Below are 21,683 nucleotides of genomic sequence, written 5' to 3' on the forward strand. Positions count from 1 at the left end.
CGCATTACCTTCTGCAGGGGCTTTATCCTGCATCTATAATCTTTCTTCAGTAAAGGTTTTTTATTGTGCAAGCCATTTAATTTGGAAGAGTCCTCTGTGCCGAACACAGCACCTTAGCAGTGCAATTTGTTGGGAAATCCTCGGGAGACGTTGTTGGACCTGGGCTGGGAATGGCTTGCCCAGTGCTCCAGTGCCTTCTCTGTGGTATTTGCAGAGCCCTGAGGGGACTCTATTTTAGTTGGCCTCACAAAGGCTTGATTTACATTTTGCAGGTTTCAACATGAGTAGTTAAGAGATCAGTTTTTTTAGTGGCCAGCAGTTGTTCGGTGCAGTTATATAAAGTAGCTCTAAAGCTCTTTATCGCTACTCACATACTCCTTAAATTCCAAAGTTTTCTCCAATTCCTCTGTCCTGCGTCCTTCTTGGGATGCTGGTGGCAGTGAGGCATTTGGGAATACTATACATGGCAGAGCACTTATTTTAGGGGATGGAGCGAGCTGCGATTGGGTGGTGTTTTTGCAGCAGAAATAGCTGCTATTTGTGGTGCTCGCCCTGAATTGCTGGAAGGATTAATCACCAGTTTTGACACAGACACATAGCTGTTTTTGTAGTTTTAAATCTTGGAAACTATTGTTTGCTGAGCTTACTGAAAAATTTCTGGTTTGCTCAGTAGCATTTGATTTGCAGCCCAAAGCTCCAGGGGGCTGGCTTGGCCTTGGCAAGGCTGCAAGCGAAAATCTCGGGCCGCTGCTTTTCATGGAAATGAAGAATGACACTGATCTGCAGCCTCTGGTTTACCATAATACTTAAACTGCAGCATAAAGAGCATAGCGTTGATGTCCTTCATTATGCAGCTCTTGCCAGGGCAGTGCTGGTACCGCTCATGTCCTTGGGGCCCCGGTGCTCTGATTGCTGCTGCTGGTAGTGCTGTGGTAGCTCCCGCACCGGCTGGCTGCTGTCTACCTGTGCCTTAGCTGGCATGTGGGATAAAATCAGGTCAGCCTACGCTTATGTGTCTCTTCTTCATCGAGTCTTGCTTATTAGTGGCTAGCACAATGCATTTTAAAGTTGGTTCAGAAAATAACATGAGTTCTGTAACTGCCCCGTAGGCTGCAGGAGCTGTGTGGCCTCAGCTGTCCTGTGGCACAAGCCTGGTTTTGGCCCAGGCACGGTGAGCCCAGGGAAATTCACTGGCTGTAGGTGAAGGACAAGCATGGGTGGGTGCCTGTGTCGAGGACCTGTGGCAATGCTAGCTCTGTTCCAAACTCGCTGTGATGTTTCAGCAGCTTAAGGCAAAGGCCTTCCCTGAGGATGGACTTTGGGGTTGGTTTGTCGGCCCATGGCAGCCTGTGAGCGGCGTGAGATTGAGGGCGTGTTGGTGGTGGTCTGCCCTGCGTGCCTGTGAAAGCAGGTGCATTATTAGACCGTGTTTGCCGTGTCTTGTCTGCACGCTGGATGCGACCGACTGCTCTTGGGTGTGTGAGAGTGGCCCGTCCCTGTTCTGCTGCCGTCACAGCGACTTCTTTCTAGCAACGTGCTCGTGCGAGGGCGGCGTTGGCCATCCCATCGGCACCGACGAGTGCTCTGGCTGGGTGCTCAGCACACCCTTTGTGCTGTGAGATTAGAAAGCTGCTGCCCGCAGAAGCGTACGGCTGTCAAGCGGGGCCGTGGGGGTGAGGCTACCTCCCACAGCCTGCCAGGCCACAGGTACGGGCTGGTACCGTGCTGTGAGCCTTCACAGGGGGCACTGCGTACTTCTGAGGGAGCACATCGCAAGTTCTCAGACTCTCCCCTCTACAGAAGCTCCTACAGTAGTGGAGATTTCAGCTGCAAAAAGGAACAGAAATGGTAAGGAAACTTTATTTAAGTTAAATGCAAACCACCCAGCCTCAGTCTTTAATCTCTTTTCTGCTGGTCCAGCCCTATTTGAGAGATGACTTAAAAAACAAAAACCCCCAAGCCCCCTATGTATTATTCAGTAATCTTCAGCATTTTGTTTTGAAACTGGGTGGCAAAGCTCTCCTGGTTTCCATGCTTCTACTTGTTGCAGATATTCCAATGTGATAGTCATCAAAGAGAAGTTTCCAGTGGTAATCATGCCTGCAGTTCTGACACAACACAGCTGTGTTCACTAATGGAGAATTTCAAAATTTCCTCTTTCAGAAATAGTATCCAAAAACTATTATAGGATTTTTTTGTGTGTAGGTAAGCCAGTATTATCTTGTTATATAGGAGGCAGAATTCCAGATAGCTTTAGGGTTTATCTGTGCATTTGTTTTGGGGCATGGTTGTTTTGTGGGGGAAGGGGAAGGTTTGTGAGCTTTTTGGTGAGGTGGTGTAGTGAGATCTTGCAAAGACATGGGGTTTGTGGATTTGTGGATCAGCTCTCGGTAGTGTTCTTGTCTTTGTTGCAGAGAGAAGTACTTGGAGAACAGTTTATCTGGCCTTGCTTTGCATTGCGTGACACATCTTCTGGGAGGGCAGCAAGGGAATCCTCCAGTTCAGCGTCAGGGGCATGGGATGCTCTTGAGGGAAGGCTGGGTGCAGAGTTGGTCCCAACGCTGGGCAGGCTGAGCTGGAAGGGGGGCTCGGCCCTTCCTGACAGAAAGGCCAGCTACATCTTGGGAATCTTCTAAAAACAAAACACCTAAATTCCATGACACATCAAGATCTGCTTGATGACAAGGCTTGTTGTTCCTTGGCCCCTCCATGTCTAAGTGGACGGTGTGCGTGCGGCTGCATGGTTTCTCCGTGGCACTTCTTCTCTCCCCTGTTCCAGGGCCGAGTGAACTCGGCAAAGTCTCAAGTTGGCAGCAGTCCAGTTCTCAGCAAATTGCTTTCATCTTGTGATTTATCTTTTCAAGGTCTGCTTTATAGCTCAGCCTCCTTGGGCACCAGAAAAGGCCTGGTTCTGCCGTGGTGAGCACCTGGCACGTGGGCTGAGTAATTTCTGAGGGGGGAAAAGTGCCAAGGATCCTGAGCAGATTTGTTGGTAAAAAGGATTTTCTTTCCTTGTATATTTTGCTTCAATGTATATAGTTTTGGAAAGCAGCTCTTTGAATTCAAAGATAACGTCTCTCTTGGGGCTTTAAGGAAATGGTTGTATCGAACCTCTGTCTTCAAGAGGGATAAGCAGTCCCTTTTTGTGATACTTTCTTATGCTGTAAACTAAATGCTCCGTTTGTGTTGGTACTATCTCTTACTGGGATTAATGGGATGAAAAATCATTCCCTTCTGGAAAAATGCTTCTTGGCATCATAGCGTTAAGTAAAATTGCTTAACTAAGTGAAAAGAAATCTTTCTTGTCCAGGGACTTCTGTGGTTCGTTTCCAATTATGTTGGTTATTTATGGTCCTTTCATGTGCAGTCCTCTGCATGTCCCATCCTATGGGATTTTGTGTGGGATGTTCTTCCCGACAGTCCCCTGCAGTGAGCTAGGCTGCACAGCCAGTCCCGGGGGATGAGCCCTAGAGAGGCCACACTGCTGCCTGTGAGCTCCCGAGCATAGTTTATTTGTGGGTATCCTGCATATCTGCATCTGCTGGAGCCGGTACTGCCTCCTGGCTGCAGCCATTGCTGTGCACGGTGTGGTCCAGCTCTCCCTGCTCTGGTTCTGGTGCTGATGCCTCCCTGCCACTGCTTTGGTGTCTCCTGTGCTTCAGGACCTTCTCTGGGTTCCTTGGTGGGTCTCCTGGCTCCCACTAGCCTGGCTTGAGGAGCGTACTGCGTGCAGTTTTGCAGTGCTGAGTCACTTGCTTGATGGAAGTTGTGAATGATCTGGTGATTCAACCATATATGGTTTCTCTCATCTTCTTGCTGACCCCCTGTTGGCTTCACTCTTGTGTTTTCTGGCCCCTCTCCTCTATCTGTCCCTGGCTTTCTGTTCCTTTCCTCAGCTCCTTGCAGTGTGCCTGGGCTTTGCTTCCCTCCTGCTCCCATTTCCCTGGTGCTGATGTTCATGAGCTGTGTAATTTGAGGGGATTCCTCACACCTAGGACACTCTGAGTGCACCGTAGTTGGATGCCCTAATGTTCTTTAGTCATCATTTCATCATAAAACCTCAGCTCTTTTCGCTGTTGATTCTTAATGTGTGGAGGGTTAGGAAGAAGATGTAAAAAGCATGAAGTGAGGAGATGCTGGGCCCCTCACTGCAGGAAGATCATTGAGGTGCTTGAGCGAGTCCAGAGAAAGGCAACGAAGCTGGTGAGGGGTCTGGAGAACAAGTCTTCCGACAAGAGGTTGAGGGAGCTGGGATTGTTCAGTCTGGAGAAGAGGAGGCTCAGGGGCGACCTTATTGCTCCCTATAGGTACCTTAAAGGAGGCTGTAGCGAGGTGGGGGTTGGTCTGTTCTCCCACGTGCCTGGTGACAGGACAAGGGAGAACGGGCTAAAGTTGCGCTAAGGGAGGTTTAGGTTGGATATTAAGAAAAACCTCTTTACTGAGAAGGGTTGTTAAGTTGCCCACGGAAGTGGTTGAGTCACCATCCCTGGAGGTCTTTAAAAGATGTTTAGATGTAGAGCTCAGTGATATGGTTTAGTGGAGGACTGGTTAGTGTTAGGTCAGAGGTTGGACTCGATGATCTTGGAGGTGTCTTCCAACCTAGATGATTCTGTGAGACTTGGAAAACCCTGAGCAAGCCTCAAGACAGGGAGGCTGAGCTTACTTACCTGGGCACTCGGACAGTTGGGCGTCTGTGGGAGCTGACCAGGCGTAGGCTTGCAAGCGTTTCTTGCTAGCCATGCAAATGCTTGAACTCTGAATAAACCAAACTCCCGTGATCATTCCCTACTGAATGAAATGCAGCTTTCTGCCTGCTTTACCTCCCAGCCTGCTCCCTGCCCCCCAGCTCCTCCTCTCCAGAGATTTCACGCTGCACTGGGAAGGGATGGATGTTCAGTGGAGGTCGACCGGCACTCTGCAGGCATGAGTTAACTGGTTAAATTACTGGCATTGCACATCACTGCTCTTCTGCTCTCTGAGCAGAGTGACTCTGCATACGTCTGTACGTACACGCTGCCACTTTCTCACACGGAATGGCTTTTATCCATTGGTAATTTGTCTGAAAACATTGAAGTCGGTTGTCGTGGTGCCAGTCCTTGACTTCTGGTTGGGAATGGAAGCTTGTGGTTTTCGTGAGGGATTGATATTTCATATGGTAGTAAATGCCTCTAGGAAACAATGAAATGACTTGCAGAGCTACTGATCTGAAACTAGAGCTCTCTTGCAAGTAATTGGTGTCGTTTATTATCCTAAAAGGGCAGTTATAAACAATGCATTTTTCTTTTCATGGGTAAATTTCTAAACACTGGAGATTTGAGGCTACTGGATGAGGAAAAAATTACTAGAAGCTGTCTGAGTAGATGAGTTTAAAAGAAACATTTATTGACCCCATCATTGGTGTTCCCCATCATTGGCATCCTGTGTGGAAGGTTTGATGTGTCACTGTGAGTCACCATAGACCTTCCCAGTCCTACTGCTGTGAACTGTGTGTGAACTGCAAACATCTGGCTGAAAGCCTCCGGGAGGAGACCACATCACTCATCTACCCAGGGCAAACAGGCAGGAGTACTGCTTACAACACAGCTGCTTTGGTCAGTTTGAGGGGTATTTTCTCTGCTGCAGATTTCTTCCTGACCTTACTTTCCTGTACTTCCATCCCTCATAAGGTGCAGGAGCTGTGTAAGAATAAGTCCATATCAGCTTGGGAGGTGCTGGAAGGCCAGAAATCCCAAACTCAGAGCATCCCAAGTTGGTGTGCTCTGTTGGCACTGCTGCCAGCCTTTATTTGGGTGAGGATTGCACAACTTCATGAACTGTCCCCCAGAAGGGACTATTAAAAGGTATTTAATTTGGTATCCACTGATACATTTAGAGAGATCTGGGAAAATGTGTTCAACTCTCTATGTAGGTAGTGTTGGGGAAGATCATCAGAAGATTCCCCAAATTGGGTTTCTTGCCTTGATTCTCTGTGAGTACAAGCCTGACAATAAAAATCCTGCTTTTTGATGACAAATCATATTTTGCTCCTAATTCGTAGCACCCAACAGTAGTGTCTGAAAACGGTCTGGAGAAGCTGTGATGCGGCTGCAGCTCCGGCTGTTGAGGAACATTGCAGTCACCAGCAGAGGTGAAATTTTTGGTCACACCAGGGAAGGAACTGGTTTGTTTTTTGGGTGTGCTTGAGTAGCTGGCTCTGGTCTCTCCATACGTTTTAACCAAGTTAATGTTTATTACTGCCCAGGATTTGGATGCGCTGCTGCAGCCGTGGTGTGGTCTGGGCTGGTGACATTGATTTCTGTGCACACAGTGTCAGTAGCTATTGCATGGAAGAGGCCAGAAGTGTTCATAGGAAGGGAAGCTTGGTTCTTCCTATTGCAAACCTTGTACCAAATGTCTCCTCGTTAATTTGTCTGCGAATTAATAGCCTTTTTCATGTCATCCAAGCCGTCTGTTTTGCAACTTCAGGGGCTGTGGCATTGTTCTGTTGTGGAACGCTTGGTAGAAAATTAACATGCTGCTCTGGCAGATGGGAGGGACCCTGTTCCCCAGCCTTTCTGTCACACAAATCCAGCTTTTCTGTTTCTTCCCCACCCCTAAAAAATCTACGTTAACTTGAAAACAGTGGGAGGGAATTAAATGTGTTTTGAAAGGGTGATCCCATGGGCAGGAGTGGTATTGAGTGCTTACACAGTGTATAGAAAGGGTTTGTGGGAAGAGAGGTTGTTCAGCAAAATGAATGCAGTTTAGAGTTGTTAATCTGTGTCATTAGCACTGTGTACCAGAAAGTTTAAACTCTGCCTGACTAAATAGCACGACTCTTTGAAATTCACAGCAGTGCTGGCAGCCCCCTGGCTTTTGTCGAGCCCAGCAGCCCTGTGCCTCATCCCACCGCAGGAAGCCATTGGTGGCTCTGGGGAAACCACGAGAGCCCGGCTCCAAGAAACCTCAAGCAAATGAGTCGGTGTCGCCACCGGACCCGCAGAAGGTGCAGGTGTGAAATGAACCAACCCTCGGCTCTCTCTCAAACTTACTTTCACGTCTGTGCTCCCTGTGTGTAATTAGCACAGCGCAGGAAAGCTTTCTTCATCGCCCCCTCTGAGGGCTGGTGCATGTCCCGACTTGTCCAAGAAATCTATTGGTAATAGTCCAAAGCACAAAGGGAGCACGGAGCACGTCCGTCTGTGGCCGTGTGCCATCTCCAGAAGCCTTCGCCTTGTGCAGGTAGTTGTGCTGGCTGCCCACGGTGCTTCGAGGCAAGCTTGTCTTGAAACACGTGGTTGTGGTCTGTCAGCTTTTGCTCTTCTCATGCTGACTTCTGAAAGCCATTTTTTTTGTCACAGGAAACTCAGCAGAAAAGTTAATTGATTGCTAAAATGTTTTGCTTGGCAAGCGGGCGCAATGCCTGTGAAGGGCGTTTTAAATACAGTGGCAGCTCATCAGGTACGTGATGCTTGGCCACCCCTTGGGTGAGAAGTGGCTCTTGCTTCAGGTGGTAGCACAAGGTGTCTTGTCAGGTCTGAAATAATGACTGCCTCACCGTGCATTTTTAAAAGAGAAACAAAAAATACGTGCCTGTGTAGTGGGTTTATGTGGCAAGGTTTCGGTAGTGGGGGGCCATTGGGGTGGCTTCTGTGAGAAGAATCCAGAGGCCCCTGGTGGAGCAGGCTGTCCCCCTGCAGCCCATGGGTCCCACATGGAGCAGATCTCCACGTTGCAGCCCGTGGAGGAGCCCCCGGTGGAGCAGGTGGATGTGGCCTGGAGGAGGCTGCGGCCCATGGAGAGCCCCTGCAGGAGCAGGCCCCGGGCTGGAGCTTCAGCTTGTGGAGAGGAGCCCACGCAGGAGCAGAGGGTCTCGGGGGAGCTGCCGCCCACCTGTGGGGGACTTGTCAGGAGCAAACTGCTCCAGCACGGATGGACCCTGTGGTATGGAGCTGTGTGGGAGCAATTCTTGAAGAGCTGCTGCCTGTGGGCAGCCCCCGCAGGCTCAGTTCAGGAAAGACGGCATCCCGTGGGAGGGATCCCACGGGGAGCAGGGGCAGAGAGTGACCGTGAAGGAGCGGCGGAGATGAAGTGCTACGGACTGACTGCAGACCGTGTTCCCCTGCACCGCTTGGGGAGAGGAGGTGGAAGAGGGTGGATGGGTGAAAGGTTGTTTTTTTTTTTTTTCTTTGTTTTTCAGTTCTCTAGCTTGTTAGTAATAGCCAATAAATTTTACTATCTCCCTACTCTGAGTCTGTTTTGCCCATCATGATACTTGTTGAGTGATCTCCCTGTCCTTATCTCAACCCTTGAGCCCTTTGCTTCATATTTTCTCCCCCTTCCTCTTTGAGGAGGGGGAGTGAGAGAGCAGTTGAGGTGGAGTTCAGCTGCCCACCCGAGTAAAACCACCACATCTTGGTAAATTTTCCAAGTGTCCGGCCCTTCAAGATAGCTGTGAAGACCACTTCTGCCTTCTCAGATGTAAGCTGAGTGGTGGGGTATACCTTGAGCCTCCAGGACAAGCAGTGATGGTTTGAGGTATTTTAGAGTCGAACATCAAAAGCTATCACACAGTTAATGATAAACTAGTTAAACTCTAGTAGCAGAGACCATTGCTTTGAAGTAGAAGTGAGCATTTGTAGTTGAAAGAACATTTAAGTCCTAGCTTAGTGTACTTTTTTTTACATCCCTGAGAAAAGTATGTTTAAAGACTTAAAGAGTAGGTTTCTTAAGCTGTTGGAAAAGATAACTTGTCATTCCGAACTGGCAATTAAAAATGAATCAATAAATAGTTGGTACATCATTCTAGGAATGCCTTCCATCCTCATGCCTAAAGGACATACACCGCTTCTTCTTTGAAGAACATTTGCAAGGTAAAAAACAAACAAATCATCGTTAAGCTCCTCCAAAATTAAGTACGAGCAATAAGGATGCTCTGTAGGAAGCCTGGGCTTTCACTTCTGGCTTGAATAATGGACAACGTCCATGAGTTGCTCAACTCCTCGCCCAGGCTGTACCATTTTGTGTTGTGCACCTACTTCTTTCCCTTCCTTCTTCCCCAACTCCCGCAGTTTTTATGCTGTCTCTGCACTCAGTTACTGTGACAGCACATTGCAGAGCAGAAACACTGCGCAGTGTTCCCGCAGTGGCCTTGTGCTTTGTTTTGGAGGCAGGAGGTGAAGGTGCAGTGTCCCTGTGCCACCAAGGTACTCCTGCTGCTCTGCTGGGGCTGGGGGCACGGATCTGCAGCCCTGGGTTGAGCCTCTCAGCTTGTTTCATCAAGTCCTAGTGGCTTCCTTGATCGAAAGATAACCTTTTTGGTGGGTTTGGAGATAAGGGGATCACTGCTGCAATGTGCCTGGGGCCATGCAAGTGCTGGCTGAAGGGGAAGAAGTGCTGGGAATGCACAGCCTGCGGCAGGGACTGGACACAGCTTACACAAGTTTCAGCCAATTTTGGAAACACCCTAAAGTGTGGTGGATTTTTTTTTTAATTAATTTATTTTTTTTTTTTTACAAAGAGCCTTGCAGTAATTTTAATCAGAAGTGAGCACTTTGGTTTATGTAAAGCTACTCAGAGCTTTTGATGCTCAGACTTCAGTAAAAGAAAGAAATGAGCAAGCTAAAATTTCTCTTTTGGGCCTTGCCACAGGGATGCAGATCATTCAGCTGACAAACCTAGGAAAAAGGTTGAGATATTATAGGGCCTTTCTGGGGAAGGGTTTTCATAAATAAAATACGCATGTTTGTGTTCTGACTTAAACACAGAATTCTTACATAGTTTTACTTTATGTAAAACATCTTCATTTTAGTTTGAGATTCAGCTGTCCTAGCTTGTTCTAGCTGACTTTGCATAAGCAAACTTTTAAAAATTAGTAATCCATTAAAATAAGTGGACAAAGTGATATTTATGCAGCTGTTTGATGCTCTGGAAAGCAGATTCAGGGGCAAAGGATTGATCAATAGTGTCTCTTTTAAATCTGTTCATCATAATTAAGATGAATTGATGTGAAGACTAAGCCTAATTTTCATAAATAATGCTGAAGTATCAGCTGGTGCATCCAAATACAATTACATTTATACACTCATTTTAATATTAATAAGGTAATGACTTTTTTTTTTTTTATGGGCTAAGAGCTCCTGTAGTGATGGATGAGATAAAGCCCATAAAAGCCTCCTATGCTGCTGCTGGACAACACCCATCCCAGAGCCAATCAAACTACTGAATGACAGACAGAGCCTGGAGATGTCTGTTGTGTCTCAGTGCCTTGGGTTAGCTGCTTAAACAGCTCCTGCAGAATTACTGTCAGGCTGGCCAGGTTGGTGCTGTGTCAGTATTTCTTTTATTGAAAACCTTCCCCAGGGATGCACGGCTGGCAAACCCATCTTGGAGGACACAGCCCTGCAAGTCTTTGTAGAATACAGATGCAAAACCAATGGCCGAAAACATGCTTTTTGGGCCAGAAAATGAGCGGGATTCATTAGTCTTAAGGAGAGTATTTTTTTTTTCTTTTTTTCTGATGCAACTTTCACCTACTTAATTTGTGGCTGCCTGGAGGGATGGAAAAGGAGCTTAGCATACCTGAGGGCTTTACTTAGAGTTCTCCATTTATGTGTCCTACCCACACAGCGATGAGCAAGAAAACCCTTAGAGCTATGAATTTTTGTGCAGGTATGCAGCAGCTCCTGCCCAGGCCACTGCAGAGGATCCAGTGGCGCTGAGGGGCAGGCCCTGGCTCTGTGACCAGAGGCGCTGTGCCGGGAGCAGGAGCCACCTGCCCGCTTGGGTTCCTGGGTTGTGAGGGGCTTGGATGGAGCACACACCCCGACAGCTTTCATTTCGGCACATAAGGGTTGTATATGTGTAGTGGTGCCTGAATCATGGGAGCAAGTGCTCTTCATTCAGGTTACCAAAGACTTCTTTGTAAGTGCGGGCAGAGTTTTGTAGTGCAGCTTTTTTTTTTTTTTTTTTTCTCCTTTTTTCTCACTGCTGTGGATGGAGGTGAGCTGTCAACTGTCTCCTGTCTGAATAACACTTGAAAGCTGCCCCAAACGGCCTTGGTTTGAAAAACAGTGCGAAGGTGTTGGGGCATTCAAGCCGTGGGGCCACTGTCATGCTGCTGCTGGGGGTCCTGGGCCCTTCCTCCCTGCTAACGGGGAGGGGCTGAAACCTCTGCATAAACTTTGTTTTTAGATGTGCAATGCGTAGTTTCTTTCCACTGCAGCAGGCTTGTGACCGTTTTAGGGCAAAGTGTCCTCAGTCTGAGCGTGACCTGAGTTCAAGCTAAGGCTTGTTCGCTAAGGGTAGTCTGTGCATCCATGGGGGCTTCCAGGTGTTCTTGTACTGCTTGCATTTACAGTACAGTCCTCAGCATCCTAAAGAAAATTCAAGGCATTAGGTGCATCTATGGAATAACAAGCTGTTTAGGATCACCCTGCTCCCTTACAACACCCATTCTCTGTGGCAGCCATGCCAGGTGACGTTTGCTCCATGGCACAAGCATATTACACAGGAAACTTTGTGTTAGGCTCAACTCTGTCACCTGCTGTTGTGCTCCCAGATGATCAGGCATCAGTTTTCAGCATCTGTCCCGTCTCCGAGGCCGCCATGTGATGCTTGTTCAGGAATCCCTGTGATGCATTTGGGCTGCTGGAGGTTACAGCTTGTGTTCATGTTAATTGGGTTTGCTCTGAAAAAATTCCTTCAACTCCTTCAGTTCTGTTTCCCTTAGATTTATTAAATAGTTGTCCTGTGCACAGATGGAAAATGTTAAAAATAGAAGTGCTCAAGGCAGGGCTATTGTTTTGGTGTTGACAGGCTTGCTGGAAGCTGATGCACACTGTGTATTTTAAGAAGTGCTGCGTTTTTAAGATCTCTGTTATGTCATCTTGACCCAGTACCGAGGAGCTGCTTTTCTGCGCTAAGAGGAGACCATCTTTTGGATTCACTACCCTCTCAGTGTGCTGCCACCCATTATGTAGGCCAAATAGTCCAAATAACAGACAGCTCAGGATTTCTGAATTACTTCTGCCTTTTGTGATGAAGAGGACACCAGCTGTAAAGCTAGTCAGAAGAACCTGAGATAGTATCCGAGGCACCAACTGCTTTTTGGTAACTTCTTCCTCTGCTGAAATCCTTTTTTCCTTGTTTAATCACTCCGCAGGCAAGACTATAAATATAAATAAATAAAATACAAGTAATGATAGGACGTGGCAGCAGCTTGGGTGAAGACCTCTCAACTTAGTCCTTCCCAGTAAAGTCAGCTGCAGAGGATTGAGACAAGGTTGGATCACCTTGCATCCATCCTAGAGTAGAACAAAATGGAAGGAAACCAAAGCAAATAAGTGAGTTTCTATGATTCCCACCCCTCTACCACCTGTCAAAGTAGCTGTAAGCACTAGAAAAAAATAATTTTTCAGGACCCCAAACTTTACCAAGCATGCCCCAAAGGGAAGGTGAGCATTTCAGAAGGGAAGGAAAGGCAGGCAGGGCTGCTGCTTGGGACTCAGTCACTATGGAGCTGTGTCCCCAAATACAAACTGAAGCCACAGGCAGCCTCGCCTTGGCTGTTGCTACTGCAGAGAAGAGCTTCCAAATGTAAACAGCGCCCGAAATGATGGAGGAAGTTTCCTGTTCCTCCAGTCTGAAATTGCCTTCTTCATAGTAGCTGTCAGCTGTTGGTATCTGCCTTTTGTCATCGCTGAAATCTAAGGGTGACCACACAGATTTTATTGTGCTGTTGCTGATTGCTTCAGCAGATATATAGGCTTATCTCAAGCCTGCACAGCACTTGCCAGATATTATTCTGTACCCAGCTGTCTCCTCCACAGCTGTGAAAGTCATCTGTAACTCGTGTGGAACCACACTTCTGCGAGAAATTAGGACATACGGCAAACGTAAGGGAAACGTAAAAAGCTGCTTTTTTTTTTTTTTTTTAGCTTGCCTAAAATGGTCAAAGAAAATCCAGTCTGGTGAATGTATAGTTGTGGGAATAAGGGAGGCTTTTTGCTGACATTCAGGTTTTTGCAGTGTAGCAATTGCTCCTTTCTTTCTTTGCATTGCAAGGGGTTTTATACCCCTCGCACCTATTGTTAAGATTCCCTCTATGTTCAGTCTGATTTAATAGGATCCGCTGACTTTCAAGATGCAGTCCAGCAGAATGTGTGTTGACAAGGAACAGTTAATTTTGCTTCCTTACCCAAACTCTGCATTACATGTTAGGACTAGGATACTCTTTTCCATATGGCTCAGTAGCACCCTATTCAGTGGATGATTGTAGTAACATAAAGAGATCCTAAAGAAGCGTGTGTAAAAAAATGACCTTATAAAAATAAATAACTGGGTCAATGTCATTTACTGGTTGTGCTTTATTCCAAATGTGGGAAAGTTCTTTATTTTCTTGGACGCAGCAGGTCCGTGACGGCACAGCAGCCTGGTGGGATTGCCCCCATCCTGACTTCACAAGGTGCGTAGCCAAAGTGGGCTTATGTTCGGATGGAGCGCACATGCTTACTTTCTATTTTCAACAATTAATTGCAAATGCTGGCGAATTATCTTAACGTTTCTGGAGGCTAACGGAGACTAGATTTTTTTTTTTGGTGAGAAAACACTGTTTCTTTTTTTGGAGTTCAAGTGAGTATCATGCTTCTGTAAGACTTTTTTAAAAGTTTCTATTTCTCCTTGTGGAGAAATAACTTCCAAAATGTTCACTGTCATAGGTCACAGAATTTCTGTGCTAAATTGGGAATATAGCTGGCAGCTGGCTTATTCTCAGGGAATTTTTCATGCCTGGTTGGTGTAGAAAGCTTCAGATACTTAGCTCTGGGGGGGATAAAAGCTTCTTAGTTGTGTTTTTTTTTTTTTTTTTTTCCAGTTACTTGGTTTTTACTTTTTAAGTATTTTTTCATGGCCTTTTCCACTTCTGTGGAATAAATTGAGACTTGAAGTGGTTGAACTTTAGCAACGACTTGGTATTCAGTTTCATGTTTGCATTGCCTCTTGCGTACAAGACTCCATTTCCTCTTTGTGTTTTTTTTTTTTTTTTTTTCTTTTTTCCCTGCCAAACCCCCTTGTTTCAGATCTGCTTCCTGCTTGCAGCTTTATACCAGCTTGGGAATCTTTTCACAACCATTCGTTGCTTTTGGTGTGCAGCAGAGGCACAACCGCACTGGGTATGACTTTTTTTTTTTTTTTTTTTTTTAAAAAAAGATGAAACTGTCAGTTGGATATAGCCAAGTTTTTTCAATGTTTTCCCCCAGCATTTTGCACGTAATTATTTTGTGTGGTTGGAAAGAAAAAAAAAAAAAAGAGAGAAAAAGATTTCAGAATTTTTTTTTTCTATGGCATTGTGGCTAATCAAACTTTTTTAAGAAAAAAAAAGGCAGAATCAGAGATGAGTGGTCTTCACCTGGCTGCTTGCACTTGCATGCGTCCTCCAGAGCTGGATGGCCACATAAGGGGATGTGGCTTCTGTTGTAGAATTGGTAGTAGGAAAAGTCAAGCTGCTCGTCATGCCTTCCTCTCTTGCTCACCAGTGATGGGTGTCACCCACTAGTTCTGTAGATTGTGTTTTGACTTCCAGTTTTTAGTTCTTGTCCCCAGTTATTAAATGGATACCTCATGTAAGACTTTCCCAAGGTGTCCTTCAGTGGTGGTGCTGGGATCCCCAGCCAAACAAAGCACTCTTAGGCACATACATGTTAAACTTCTCCAGTCTCTGCAAAAGTACAGGCAAACAATTGGTGGCAAAACCCAGAAAGGTGACCTGGCTGATCCTATTGTTTTCAGGGACTGCGGCTTTCCTGTTTGTGCATCCTGGCTTTCAGATGTTCATCCTGCTCTTTATGAATGAAGTGCTTTTGCATGTATCTCAGGGTTCTTGCATGTTGCTCTCCGTGCAGTTTTTGATTGCTCTCCTGGTTTTGGAAATGATCACATCAATCTGTAAGTGGCAGAGAGAAACCTCCCCTTGTCTTTGAACATGTAAAAATACAGCCCTGGCAAACTTTTTTTTTTTTTTTTATTTTCCTTTCTGGAACAGGAGTCCATTAGAGAAATGAAAATGGTATTTAGTTGCTTTTCCTATTTTTTTTTCCAATGATTTATATCCTGAGTGCAGCACAGCCCCTTGAAATGAGGGTTTGCAGAGCTAGGAATTGCCAGAAGCTGATGGTCATCCTGTTTTTCTGATTGAGGCATTTACCTTGGAGATGAATTCAGATGTTTCCAAACTCTGTGCTGAATTATCAAACAGTGATAGGAGTAAGTAGTAATTGGTAATTGAGACAAACCTCTCTGCTGTTACAATGTGATACAGCTGGAGGTTGCATGAGAGTGAGGAGAATGTAAGCAGTAGTCTATAAACCACTCTTGGAAGGCGGTTATATTTAAAAAAAAAAAAAAAAAAAAAAAAAGCTTTGATACGTGTATTTCAGGAATTGACCTACAGATTCATTACCTTTCTATGCCATTGAGAGGCTTAATGGCATGGTAGAGAAGTAGAAGATTAAACTGATGGATGCACTGGTTGTGAATCAAAGGAGGAAACTGGTGGTTCCTGAGTTTGTGTTCTAGCTCTAGGGATGCCCTTAGGACTGTCTAGTGACCTGACATCCAGATGGTGTTTCACCTTCAGATCCACTCAGGGTTTTGGTGAAGGAAAGTTCATGATTTGTTGGCAGAGCTGGGCACGACAGAGAGCTTTGTTCTAGGACAGAGATGCTCAAATTTCTGTTACGGGGACTCCATCCTGCAGCTTTACCAGAGCCACCCATGAGTGCTGCTCTGTTTGAGGGCTTCTATCTGGAGCTACTGCTCCTGGGCAGACTTTCAAACCTCAGGCATGCTACAGGTGTGTACTCTTTAAAGGAAAACTTCATTTTCCACTGAAAATAGCGCATGCGGTTTCATTTGCAGAACTGTTTGCTCCAAAACTGATTTTTTTTTCCAGAGAGCAGAGATAGCAGTGGGCTCTCAGCTGGATGCTTCCTTTTTTACTGTCCAAAGAGCAGGCCGGAGTACTTTCAACTAAGTGAAGTTTTGCCAAAATATACATTTTTGCTTAAAGCAATATATCACTAGGAACACTTCTGGCTTTCATGCTTTAGGGAAAGAAGTTGGTCTGGACACTGTAGCCTGGTTTCTGTTTATTTTAGCACTGGTCTGGAGCCTAGGAACAGAGTTTCAGGTTCCTGATCTAGAGAGAACTAGTAGGGAAGATGCCAAGTGATTTTTCTTGAATGTGAAATATTTTGTATCTCTACCCAGCCTGCTTATGGGGTGATGCCACTGGTGTGCTGGCTGGTCGGCTACATGCGAAGTGATCTCCACATCGGTAACTCCTTACAGCTTTGCTCCTGAAAAATGCCTGAAACATTTTGTTTCTGCCTGTCCTCTGGTGCTGGTATGGAACAGGCTTGTGTTCTACTTCTGTCTGGTGCAGGCAGAGGAAAATGTTTATAGTGTTTTAATTCTTCAAAACTTTTGAAAATATACCTATTTTAGAACATCCAACTCTGTTGCATGCAATGTTTTTTTCTCTGGCTTGGTTCCTTCCCGAAGAAAAGGCTTTTTGATTTCTTAGTAAGTTCGCTACAGAAGTGCCAATGCTGCTTGCAGGCAGGGCCACAGACCTCCCTGCATCCATTTCCTGCGAGGTCTGTGGTTCCTCAGTGCTGCTCTCGCCTCTGCCATGTTTGCTACACACGATGCAGAATTTATTTTACTGCAGGTGCAGAATTTATCTGAGAGATGTGGAGCCAGCATGGAGGGCGGCAGCATCTGTTTCCATCTGTGGAGTTCAGCAATAGTCCTGTTCATGTGGGATAATTTGTGTAAAAAAAAAAAAAAAATCAGACTTGGACAAATCTGTGCTATGAAGAAAAACAGCCTAAGTGAGGATGCATCTCTGTCCAAAATTAACTGGAAAACTGGAAAAAGGAGACTGGCTCACCCATTTTCTGTATCTGACAACATGGGAACATCACACTCAGTGGTTATACCAAGTGTGCAGGGTAGGATCAAGGGATGTCTCCTCGTCTCTGTTCCTCTTATTGGACATCCTTGTGTTTAAAGTCTGTGGACTTGATGCTTCCCTACATCTAGAATTTCCTGATTTGCAGAACTTCATACTTTCAGTTGGTGAAGTGACAAAGCCCCATTAAGAAATGAGAAGTGCTCATCTGAGTAGGTAATTGGCAAACATTTTGCTTGAAATTTAAAGGAAGTAGGAAGGAAAAAAATCTCAAATGAAGTTTTGTCTTAGGGCAGATGTGAAGCCCTTTCCTCATCATCTCTCACCAGGACAAGTTTTTACTGCTGTCAATTGCAAGCTGATCTCTTAATTTGTGTGTGTGTTTTTTTTTTTTTTTACTGTTTTATAAAGCAGAAATTGTAATGGAAGTGTGTCTCAGGAGCAGTCTGGAGGGGGCTACACGTGTGTCTGGGGTGGGGGGGATTATAGAAATAGGTGTGTCTTTTTTTTTTTTTTTTGGTCTTGTTCCTTAGTGACCTCATGGCTACAGGTTTCAGTTGTGATCGACATCTGAGTACTACTAGATGTATTTGTTTTAATCTGATAGTTCAGGATGTCATTTATTGAAAAACAAGAAATCTTCTAATACATAACTGAGGTTTCTCTAGCTGGAGTTTTGAATATGCTTTTTTTTAAGCATGGGAACACGTGCTGCAGCATTACTCAAACAACCTATAGGTTTTCCATTGAATGGGACTTTAACACAGTAAATCCAGAGGGGTTTGGTGTTCTGCCATGTTTCCTTGCTATTGTGGTGGTGTTGCTCGCACACCACTGGTGAGCTGTAGGCTGTAACTGCATGCGTCACTGACTTTACTGGTGTGGTGAATATATAGCTATTATGCTTCCAGCTTCAGGTCTGGTTGTTCTTTGTGGCCACACTTTACGTCTTGGTTACTCTCAGCTGTTTTGGGAGGGGAGACCCCAGGTCTGTCCCAGCAGGGCCCCCCAGCTGGTGCCCAGCCCCACGTCCAGGCGGCTCTGGAAGCCCCTCAGGGAAGAGCCCCCCAGCCTCCGTGGGCAGCCTGTGCCAGGCCCCGAGGTGCTGCCTGAGGGGCTGCGGGCTGAGCCCTGCCTCTGGGCTTGGCCCTGGGCACCGCTGGCAGCTGCCTGGCTCCATCCAGACAGTTGGATGCTTGTGCCTGTTTTTAACATTTACCCCTGCAGATAGGGTTACAGTAAGCTGTTATTTTCTGGAAGCGTGTGAAGATCAGGGTGATGGCAGAAGACAACTCTTTGCCCTGCTGAAGCCCACTCCAGAGAATTCACCCAAGCTGGAAGGGTGGACAGGGGCTGTCAGGAGGAACAGATGGTTCTTATTTCTAATTTTACAGCGTTTTCTCCCCTTCCCGCACCCCCTGTGGTCAGATTAAATGATTTCTTTTATTAATTCCAGTGACTTCTGTAAACAGACTGTGTAAATATACATAAACAAATGCCAGATCTGCCTTGGTTTGTACATTTGAGAGCAAATCTCTGGCCAGGGGAAGAAGGAGGATAGAGGCGCGGATCGCCTTTTATCTTTGCTGGAGTAAACCTGTCCCCTGGGCTGGGGGTGTGTGCTGGCTCTAAAGGGCAGGGGCCCCAGCATTGCAACGTCTGGGAGGCTTGAAGCCTGCAGTTGTTGTTCCAGATGTTGTATGGTCTTTTAAAATTAAAGAATAAACAAGAAGCTATTAGTATTCCTGATGTGCAGCTGAGAGGATGTGCTGGTGACTGGCAGGGAGGGAAGAAGCTCTGTGGCCACGTTGGGTGGGGGATAGAGGAATAAGCTGTCGGAGGTACATTCCTGGCATGAAAAAAGAGAGTATTTGCTAGAGTATGGGAGAGGCTTTAGCAGGTTTTTACTCTTCAAGATTTCCTTGTGGCGAGGGGTTTAAAAAAAAATGCAGTCAGTTTTCATCAGAGGTTAGCAGTGGGATTTCTCAAGAACCTCTGTTGGCATCTGTGGTTTTTAATCTCTTTAAAAGGCGAAGAGGTAATATTTGCAGATGACACAGCTCCTGAAGCCAGTACTAATGAAGCTGGTTAGGTGGTTTCAGAGGCGTTTCAGAAGGCTGCAGCAATGTTAGGTTATTCTGTAGCACAGCAAATAGAATGCTCCATGGATGTGTGGAAGATCGCCTGATGGAGGGAGGTGTTTGACACATTCACTTCCACTGATCTGCGTTAATTCTTGGCTACACTGGGCAAAACACTCAGCCATACATTACTGGATGAGTCTTCATTGGCAGGTGGGATTAATTGAATCATTAATTGGTTTTAGTAATGGAAGATATAGTGAAGGGAGAATGGGAATGCCCAGTGGGGTCCAAATCTCTGTGGTAACATCACTGAAGACAAGGTTAAAAAAAATCTGCTGAACGTATACTCAGGGATTTTTCACTGCTGTCATTAGGAAGTGATTATCTGCAATTTACAATGGTGCTTGTTTTACATTTGATTTTAGCAGCTCCAGCAGGAAAAGGAGAGTCTGAGGGGAGGACAAATGACAAGCTTGTTCTCCTGGAGCAGTGCAGCTCAGATAGGCTTCTTGCCCTTGGCATCTTCTTCACTCCACACCTTGCAAAATAGTTCCAAGATCGTCTGTCCCCTTTATGAACTTGGAGAAGGGAGGAAAAATTCTAGATATGAGAAGACTTGGGACTGAAAAGCTGCTATGGGAAATGGCACTCTTGGATGTACATGCAGCAGTGCTGGATGTGTTTTGGGAAAACCAGTGAAGTTGGCTGTCTGTCTGCAGATGGAGGTTGATGGGCTTCAGTGGGAACACCTACCTTCTACTCTGGTGCAAAATAAATCCCATTCAGTGCAAACTGCTGTGGTACATCATTTAAGCTCTTCTGTCTTTATGCTGAATATCAATTAAAGCTCCTTGGATTGGTTTTGAGAGTGTATGAGTGTAGCGTCTCAAAGCCCTACCTACCTTTTTCCGAAGTAGGGATAACCTCAATACTTAAAGGAGCAAAATTTTGTAAAACACTGAAAAGCTCTTTTAAGCCAGCAACACAATGCTTTAATTTCCTGTTGGATAAAGCCTCGGCAAATGTAAAATATTAAGTGGTCAGATGAATACAGGGATTATCCTTTTTTGGGAAGGGTGGAGGTGGGGATGCCAGCTCAGCCACTCTGTCCAACCCATTGTCCATCAAAGCAGTTGATGCCATTCCTCTGCTGCCAGGATGGATGCTGGAGCCTTCTGCTTGAAGCTTGTGACATTGCAGCTCGGTGGGTGGAGGAGCTGGATTTGTTTTACGTGCTGTTCTGCAGTTGGGGCCCGGTGGGGCTTCTGCGATGGGAAGGGGAGGCTTCTCTGCAGCTGCAAGTTAAAGGATAAACAAGAGGAAAAACAAAGATGTTAGCACAGTTTGTGCTTGATTGGGCTGTCCAGACACTGAGCAATGAAAACAGACCAGATGTGGCGTATCTGGTGTGAGTGGTTTTGGCAGTCCTCTTTGTGGAGCACCATCCTTCCCAGGCCTGCACACTCAGCTGGGTGCAGGACGCGATGGGCTTTCCCTCTGGAGACTTCACTGTAGACCTGAGTTTTTTAATTTCTTCTTCCTTTCTTAATGCATTCCCTTGAGGAGAAGGAGAGTTGAGCAGTGGTTGTGGCTCATCTGAACGGCTTCCATTCTTGCATGGAACCAAAAAAAAAGCACTTTCGCCAAAGCTGTGCAGGTACCAATGCAATGTAAGATGATGATCACCTGTCCTCCCATCTGTAGTAGTGCCGGAGGACTGCAGAGTTAGTGCAAATATTAATATTTCTCTCTTTTTGCATTATTTCAAATATACAAAACCTACACCTACCTACAAAACCTAAACCTACCTTCCAAACCTACAAAAGTTGAACATGTCCATGATCATGCAGTTTGTAAAGGGGGAGTCATGCAAAAATGTTATAAGGGGTGTGTTGATGTCCTGTTCTGGAAAACAAATCTAGAGTTTAATTTTGACTTTAAAATGAATTGAACGTTGTATATGTATAGCATAACCACAGACACACTGTTGAAGATGCCATGCATAGAAAAATCACTAAATAAAGGATTCTTTGGAAAAATTTAAATACCTTGACTTTGGCTGGGAGATTTCCATATTTTTTTCATTCAGTGTTCTGAAAAATAAATAGATTAGATCAGGAGTTAAGTCAGCTCTTTAGCTACAGGTTTCTTATCAACCTTTCATTATTTCATCTTTTTTTTTTTTTTAAATAGTCTTGAAGTTTTTTGTTTTTTTTTTTCTTCTGAATGATGCTTTGTTTGAATACACTTCCAAGATTCACTGTTAATGGTGGGTATTAGGATTGAGGGATTATCCCAACATCGTAGTTCCTCATTGTTTGACAGGGAAGTGGGAACTGGGGGCGATTAGCTGCTTCTAAAGGGATTTCAAAGGGGTGTGGGAAAAGGAAGAGCTGCAAGCCTCCTGTGTGCTGACAGTGAGTGTCCATCGAAGCCTGGAACATAACCTCAAAGGTCTCATACCTAGAAATTAGTGGTGTTGGTGTTTTTTTTCTATTTTTTTTTTTTCTCCCTCTGGTGCTCCTTTAAACCCTAGGTAGAGACTATTCAATGCAGATAGGATCAGCACAGCTTCATGTTTGTTTGCTATGGAGATGCAAATATTTAGGGAAACTTTGCTTAGCAAATACATGAGTAAATCCACCTTT

The 21,683-nt window shown here is 45.5% G+C and overlaps 1 protein-coding gene and 1 long non-coding RNA gene across 2 annotated transcripts in view; both read left to right on the forward strand.

The window, feature by feature from the left end:
- Positions 1 to 21,683, forward strand: part of LAMC1 (laminin subunit gamma 1) — a 62,451-nt gene that overhangs the window by 3,593 nt on the left and 37,175 nt on the right. The window lies entirely within an intron of this gene.
- LOC311440528 lies at positions 1,225 to 20,312 on the forward strand. Its single transcript, XR_014695456.1, has 2 exons — positions 1,225 to 1,848; positions 19,461 to 20,312. It is a non-coding gene; the product is annotated as an uncharacterized lncRNA (long non-coding RNA).

Source organism: Aythya ferina, assembly GCF_964211825.1.
Source record: "Aythya ferina genome assembly, chromosome: 8".
Lineage (NCBI taxonomy): Eukaryota > Metazoa > Chordata > Aves > Anseriformes > Anatidae > Aythya > Aythya ferina.